We start from the raw sequence: 6,928 nt of genomic DNA, 5'->3' as shown, positions 1-6,928 counted from the left end.
GTCTTGCTCTGTCACCCAGGTTGGAGTGCAGTGGCGCACAGCTCACTAAAGCCTCAACCTCCTGGGCTCAGTTGATCCTCCCACCTCAGCCTCTCCAGTAGCTGAGATGAAAGGCACACACCACCATGCCTGGCTAATTTTATTTTTATTTTTTTGTAGAGACAGGGTTTTGTCATGTTACCCAGGCTGGTCTTGAACTCCTGGGCTCAAGCAATTCACTCACCTCGGCCTCTCAAAGTGTTGGGATTACAGGAGTGAGCCACCACACCTGGCCTGTCAGGCTTCATTTTTAAGAGCTGTACGTATCTGAAATCTTTCTGTCTGAAGACCAACCTTATCAGGTAAGTACTACCTTTACCCCATTTTATAAATGAAGAAACTGAGGCATAGAGGTCCAAAGTCATCTAACTCCTAAGTAGCAGAACTAGATGCAGCCCAGGAAGTCTGCTTCATGATCATTAAGGGGAAAGACTGAAGATGCCAAATCAGAAGGGAGGAAAAATGGGTCAGAGGCTAGAAATGACAGTGATTAGAGAATAACTGGCTGAGGTAACAGGGCAGCTAGACCTGGGGTATTAGGCAAATCCTTGGGAGAGGGGAGTTCTCACCTGGAAGGGAAAAGTTGGGCAGGGATGTTGGTAGGAAAGGATAGAAGTTGGAGGAGAGGAAGTTGGGAACTCACAGAGTGTATCCATGTAGGGACAAGATGAGGCTTCTATTGACCTTCTGAGTAGCAGAGAAGGAACTTCCCGACACAGGCAGGGCAGGGTCTCTGCTGAAGACTGATACCAGTGAGCACCAGCCACTGATGTTAATATTTTTCCCTAAAAACCAACTTGAGAACCACCAGGGGTATACACACCACATTTTGCAAAATGTTGAGATCACTCCTCTCTGAAAAATATGAAGTGCTTTGGGTAACATTTTATGAATTTTCAAGACTTGTATGTTTCCACGACTAATTCATAGACAAAATATACAACTTAAAACACACGTGATCTCCTAGTGCACAAACACACACACACATACACATCATAGCTAAATGAAAATACCAAGCATAGAACTGCTTTACCACACATTTTGCCAGCTCCTCATGTTTCTTCAACACTTGGCCTTACAAAAACAAATTTTCGGGACATGTTTTGTCTTTTACACTTTCCAGTTTTCACAGACCAAGATGTTAATAAAAGTAAACAACTTGGGGAAATCAGATGAGTGTTATCATATTTGTAAATATCAGGATCTCTAAGAAGGAAAAATGTCATGTTTTGCCCTTAGTGATGTAATAGCACTTGTGTGGAAATTCACCCATAGTATGTTAAGTATGTAAACTGTGGTCATCCTCAACTTTACCAGGACTATCCAGGTACTAAAACTAACAATAATGAAAATATATTTTAAAGGAATACGTAAGTGATAAAACGTGAAGTGCAGCAGAGTAACTAAGAGCAAGTCCGTTAGAGACAGATAGGTCTAAAACACCAGCATCATAGTATCGTGTATTAGTATATATTGGTGTAACACATTATCATTATAGAGTTCTTGTGAGGATTAAATGAGATAGTGTTACATAAAGGATTTAAGGAGCACAGTGCTAAATGTATTTTAGCTGCTATTGTTCTAGCATGAATAATAATAAATTTAATAACCTTCTTAGAAGTCTGAGGGTTTTCCTAACTTGGCTTTAATGCGTTTTAAATCCTGGTGCTAATTTCCATGTAGGCAGGTATATATTCATTCTGTTACCTCAAGGCTGACCTAATGGAGTTGAATCAGCAGTTCCCAGAGTGTGGTGCCCCAGTGCCTAAAGGTCCTAGAGTCTTTCAGAGGGCTACTGAGAAAATAACTATTTTCATAATAAGTGTAACGATTATCATTCTAATGTTATTAACAATAACAAACGAATTTCATAATAATGCTAATTGTCTAATACCATTTTCCTTTGCAATTATGTTGACATTTGCACTCATAGTGCAAAAGCAATGGTAGGTAACACCACTGATACCTTAGCATGAGTCAAGGCAGTGTTACCCAGCTGTGCTGGCACACACAGTAGTCTTCACTTTCATGTGTTCATAGAAAAAACAGAAGCTAGTTTCATTAACCAATGTCCCTGACGAAGCAGTACTTCTATTAAGTCCAGACCCTTGAGTATACATCTTTTTAATATTTCATGTGATGAAATGGGAAGTACCCATTAAGCACTTCTGCTGTGTACTGAAGTATGACGGTTATCTTGAGGTGAAGCACTTATTCCTCCATTTGAGTTGGGGATTAACTAGCCACGTTTTTCACAGAACACTGTTTTTACTTGAATGAATGACACAAACTGTAGTATTCAGATTTGAGTATTTGGCAGACATTTTCTCAAGAATTAATGATGTCTGTTACTTCAAGGAAAACAACTGAAAATATTTGTTACTAATGAAAAAACTCAAGCTTTATAGCTTCTCAAGACTTTCATGATGAGATCAATGGTGGTGATATTAATGAATGTGATTAGGCTGATATTGTGTAATGACATGTGACAATATTTGTAAGATCTGAATAACTCAGACATTTTCCAAATGAAAATACATGCTGTTAATACAATCAATCATACGTATGTAAAAAATCCATTCAAAGTGAAAAATGGATCAATGGGATTTCCTTGACATGGTTTTAGATTTTACATTGCAACTAACCTTTAAGAAACTGCAACTTGTTGGTCGGGCACGCTGGCTCACGCCTGTAATCCCAGCACTTTGGGAGGCTGAAGTGAGTGGACCAGCTGAGGTCAGGAGTTCAAGACCAGCCTGGCCAACATAGTGAAACCCCGTCTCTACTAAAAATACAAAAATTAGCCAAGTGTGGGGGTGCATGCCTGTAGTCCCAGCTACTCGGGAGGCTGAGGTAGGAGAATCACTTGGACCTGGGAGGCGAAGGTTGCAGTGAGCCAAGATCATGCCACTGCAGTCACTCCTGCCTGGGCAACAGAGTAAGACGCTGTCAGAAAGAAAGAAAGAGAGAGAGAGAGAGAGAGAGAAAGGAAGGAAGGAAGGGAGGGAAAGTATAACTTGTCAAGTTTTGGTGTATTATCAAAGAAAAATATCCAAAATGATATGAAAAGGCTACTAAAATATTCTTCCTTTTCCCAACCATATATCTTTGTGAGTCCAAATTTTCTTCATATATTTCAAAATATCATACATTATAGATATATCCAAATGTAAGAATTCACTTTTCTACTGTTAAGCCACACATTATAGAGGTTTACAAAAATGAAGAATAATGCCATTCTTCTCACTAGTTTTTTTTACATTTAGGACCATATAGTTACTGTTCATAAAAATTCATTATAGTTACATATGATAGGTTTATTATAAATATTTATTTATTTAATTTATTTTTGGAGATGGAGTCTAGCGCTGTCACCCAGGCTGGAGTGCAGTGGCGCGATCTCGGCTCACTGCAAGCTCCGCCTCCCAGGTTTACGCCATTCTCCTGCCTCAGCCTCCCCAGTAGCTGGGACTACAGGCGCCCGCCATCTCGCCCGGCTAGTTTTTTGTATCTTTTTAGTAGAGACGGGGTTTCACCGTGTAGCTCAGGATGGTCTCGATCTCCTGACCTCGTGATCCACCCGCCTCGGCCTCCCAAAGTGCTGGGATTACAGGCTTGAGCCACCGCACCCGGCCTATTATAAATATTTAAAATGAATTACTTAAAAAAATTTTTTTTGGAGATGGAGTCTCACTCTGTCACCCAGGCTGGAGTGCAGTGGTGCGATCCTGGCTCAATGCAAGCTCTGCCTCCCAGGTTCACGCCATTCTCCTGCCTCAGCCTCCTGAGTAGCGGGGACTACAGGCACATGCCACCGTGCCCGGCTAATTTTTGTATTTGTAGTAGAGACGGGGTTTTGCCATGTTGGCCAGGCTGGTCTTGAACTCCTGATCTCAAGTGATCTGCCTGCCTCAGCCTCCCAAAGTGCTGGGATTACAAGCATGAGCCACCGCACCTGGCCCAAGAGTGTAATGAGATTCTGAGACCAAACAGTTTAAGAACCACTATTTTAAATAGTTCTGCAAAGTTGGGCTGGTTCTCCCAGGAAAACAGTACTTAGAGCCAAACCTACTGTAAGAAGTGATCATTTCCTAGTAAGGTTCAGTAATGGAACACTGTTAGGGAGGAAACTCAGAAGCTGGAGTTAATATTGTAACAGTTCATTTTCACAGTAACAGGTAAGTGGAATAGATCAGGACCATTGGGCTCAAGAAGGCAAACAAAGTCCTTTTTTGAAAGATAGGCTGCATGTCTGCATTAAGGAAAAAGAACTGAAACATTGCTTTTTTTTTTTTTTTTTGACAAGTTATTGCTCTGTCACCCAGGCTGGAGTGCAATAGTGTGATCAGGGCTCACTGCACCCTTGATCTCCCAGGCTCAACCGATCTTCCCATCTCAGCCTCCTGAGTAGCTGGGACTATAGGCACACACCACCAGGCCTGGCTAATATTTTTGTATTTTTTGTAGAGATGGGGTTTTGGCCATGTTGTCCAGGCTGGTCTCAAACTCCTGGGCTTACACAGTCCTCCCACTTTGGCCTCCCAAAGTGCTGGGGTTATAGGCATGAGCCACCCAGCCAGTGGAGAGACAGGATCTTGCCATGTTGCCTGTTATAAGTAAAATGTTTATTTAGAAACAGAATGCTTGTTCCTCCGTACTGCATGGAAAAATCAGCATTTAGACAAAAAGTTTTCTCCGCAAGACAATTTTACTTTCTGCAGAAAGGGTGCTCCTCACAGATGGAACAACGGCGAGAGCACACCTGAATAAAGGAAGGAAGCAATTTTTATCCCTTACGCAGTTTGACCCTGTTACTATGTCTTCTCTCCATTGGCTGCAGCCAGACCTTACAATTTAAACTGAGCCTGATAGGCTAACAACTTAAAACTTTTCTAAATAGGTAAAAGCAATGGAGAACAAAGGAAAAGAGAAAATTATTTATGAAAAGGCTTAGAAAAGTAGTAACATTCCCAAATAAGGAAGGGGCATAAGCTGCAAGCTGGGACATGCCTGTGAGCACGTCCAGCACACACATCTTGGTTGAAGTACACGGACGTAGAATGTACTCATTCCCTTAGATCTAACAGCTACATAGGAAAGGGCTAAACAAAGAGTTATTAGCATGAAGTAAGGTGGCTTGAAGGAAGTTAGTCTTTAAAAGAAACTGTTATTTCAAACACTTATTATTTATTCTTTAACAAGAAAGGAAATTTTGAGGAGGAAACTTTTTACTTTCTACATTGCCCAAGCTGGTCTTGAACTCCTGGGCTCAAGCAATCCTCCTGCCTCAGCCTCCCAAAGTGCTGAGATTACAGGCATGAGTCACAGAGCCTGGCCCTGTTTAGTCCTGATGTGTCTCCAGACAGATGAGGGAGAAATTTGTCCTTCTGTGATTCAAATAAGACAAAAGGGAATGGCAATTGGATTTCACCTCCGGCCCACAATTCCAGCTCAAGGTGGGAGGTCATAATAAAAAGTGTTAGAACATTTCCTTGCTGGAATGGTACCATGGTCAACTGCAGAAATTTAGCTCTAAGATGGATGTGGGAACCCCTCAACTGTCTGTCTCCTTTCCAGTCAACAAGTGAACAATGCCAGCCCTGAGGCCCAGGAGCTTTTCAGATTCTGGCCTTCGGTCTAAGGGTAACGATGTTAAAACTTGAATATTGTTTAGGCTCTGAATTTAATAAGCAATAAAAACCGTGAGAAACTATTTGACCCATTTCAGCCTTTTGATGGCCTGAAATTTCCATCTCACCGGGATGAAAAGAAGAAAGGCATGATCCAAGTAAAAAATGGGTTGTCTGTCCAACAGGAAAAGGAAGCAATAGGGACGAATTCTAGCTTTAGATGGGATTGTTTCTGGAAATAGGCGACACGAAGCACCACCAATGAGGTCAACGCCAAGGAATGAGTGGAAGTCACCCAATAGGCTCTCCAAACCTTCCTTTAATCATTGAGAAAGCGTTCCTTCCACATCTACCCAATCCATCTTGGTCACAAAAGACCATTTAGCTTCCTCAAGACTGCTTCTATGTGAAGAAAATAAAGAATGATTCACGTGATCCCTGAAGTCGGCCTGGCTAGATCTCAATCCTGACTCTACCAATTGTAACGACCTGGGCAGACGATGCCATCTCTCAGGCTTTAATTTCCTTCTCTGTTAAAATGACAAGCGGCAGTACTGATTTTATAAGGTTCTTATGAGGATTATCTAAAATAATGACTATCAAACACTTAACACAGGACATGGCACACAATGAGTGCCGAATAAACGGCAGTTATTATTAGGGAGATTCTTTGCTTCGTATTCCCATCTGTGAGCAGTTTTTTTCCGTTATTTCTCCGCAGAAACCCTTTCTCTCCGGGCTGCTGATCTGCGAAGCATCTGGTCCTTCATATCCCTGAGTCATCAGCATGAAGATGCCGGGTTTCCGAAGTCCTCCCTCCTCCTACTGCTCTCTAGGGCTCCCTCTCCTGACTGCTTAGTTCTCCTGGGGGCCCAGACCTAAATTTCGTGACCGCATGTCTTTCTCGCGGCCGGGCCACCAGTCTTGGAGGAATGTCCTCACTCCCCTTTGACCCAGAGACCACCAGACAGGCGGCGACAGGACTCCGAGGCGCGCCCTGTCTTCCAAGTAGCTGGAGACGGGGCCGCGCCCGGAGGTGAGCAGCAGACGGTGGGCGGGACCGCGCTCCTTCTGAGGTGGGAGCGAGGCCAGGAGCGAGGCCACACCCCAAGATACGAGAGCTGTGGGCGTGGCCACACCCATGTTGTGAGCAAGGCTGAGGGCGGAACCGCGCCCCGAAGTGGGTACGAGGCTGGGGGCGTGGCCGCGCCGGTGAGGCGGCCAGGACCGTTAGAGATGCGCCAGCCGCCCCGTAGGCG

The sequence above is a fragment of the Colobus angolensis genome, unplaced genomic scaffold (genome assembly GCF_000951035.1).
Source record: "Colobus angolensis palliatus isolate OR3802 unplaced genomic scaffold, Cang.pa_1.0 Scaffold28, whole genome shotgun sequence".
In the NCBI taxonomy this organism is placed as follows: Eukaryota; Metazoa; Chordata; class Mammalia; order Primates; family Cercopithecidae; genus Colobus; species Colobus angolensis.
The sequence above is the reverse complement of the archived record's forward strand: the minus strand, read 5'-3'. Positions refer to the sequence as shown.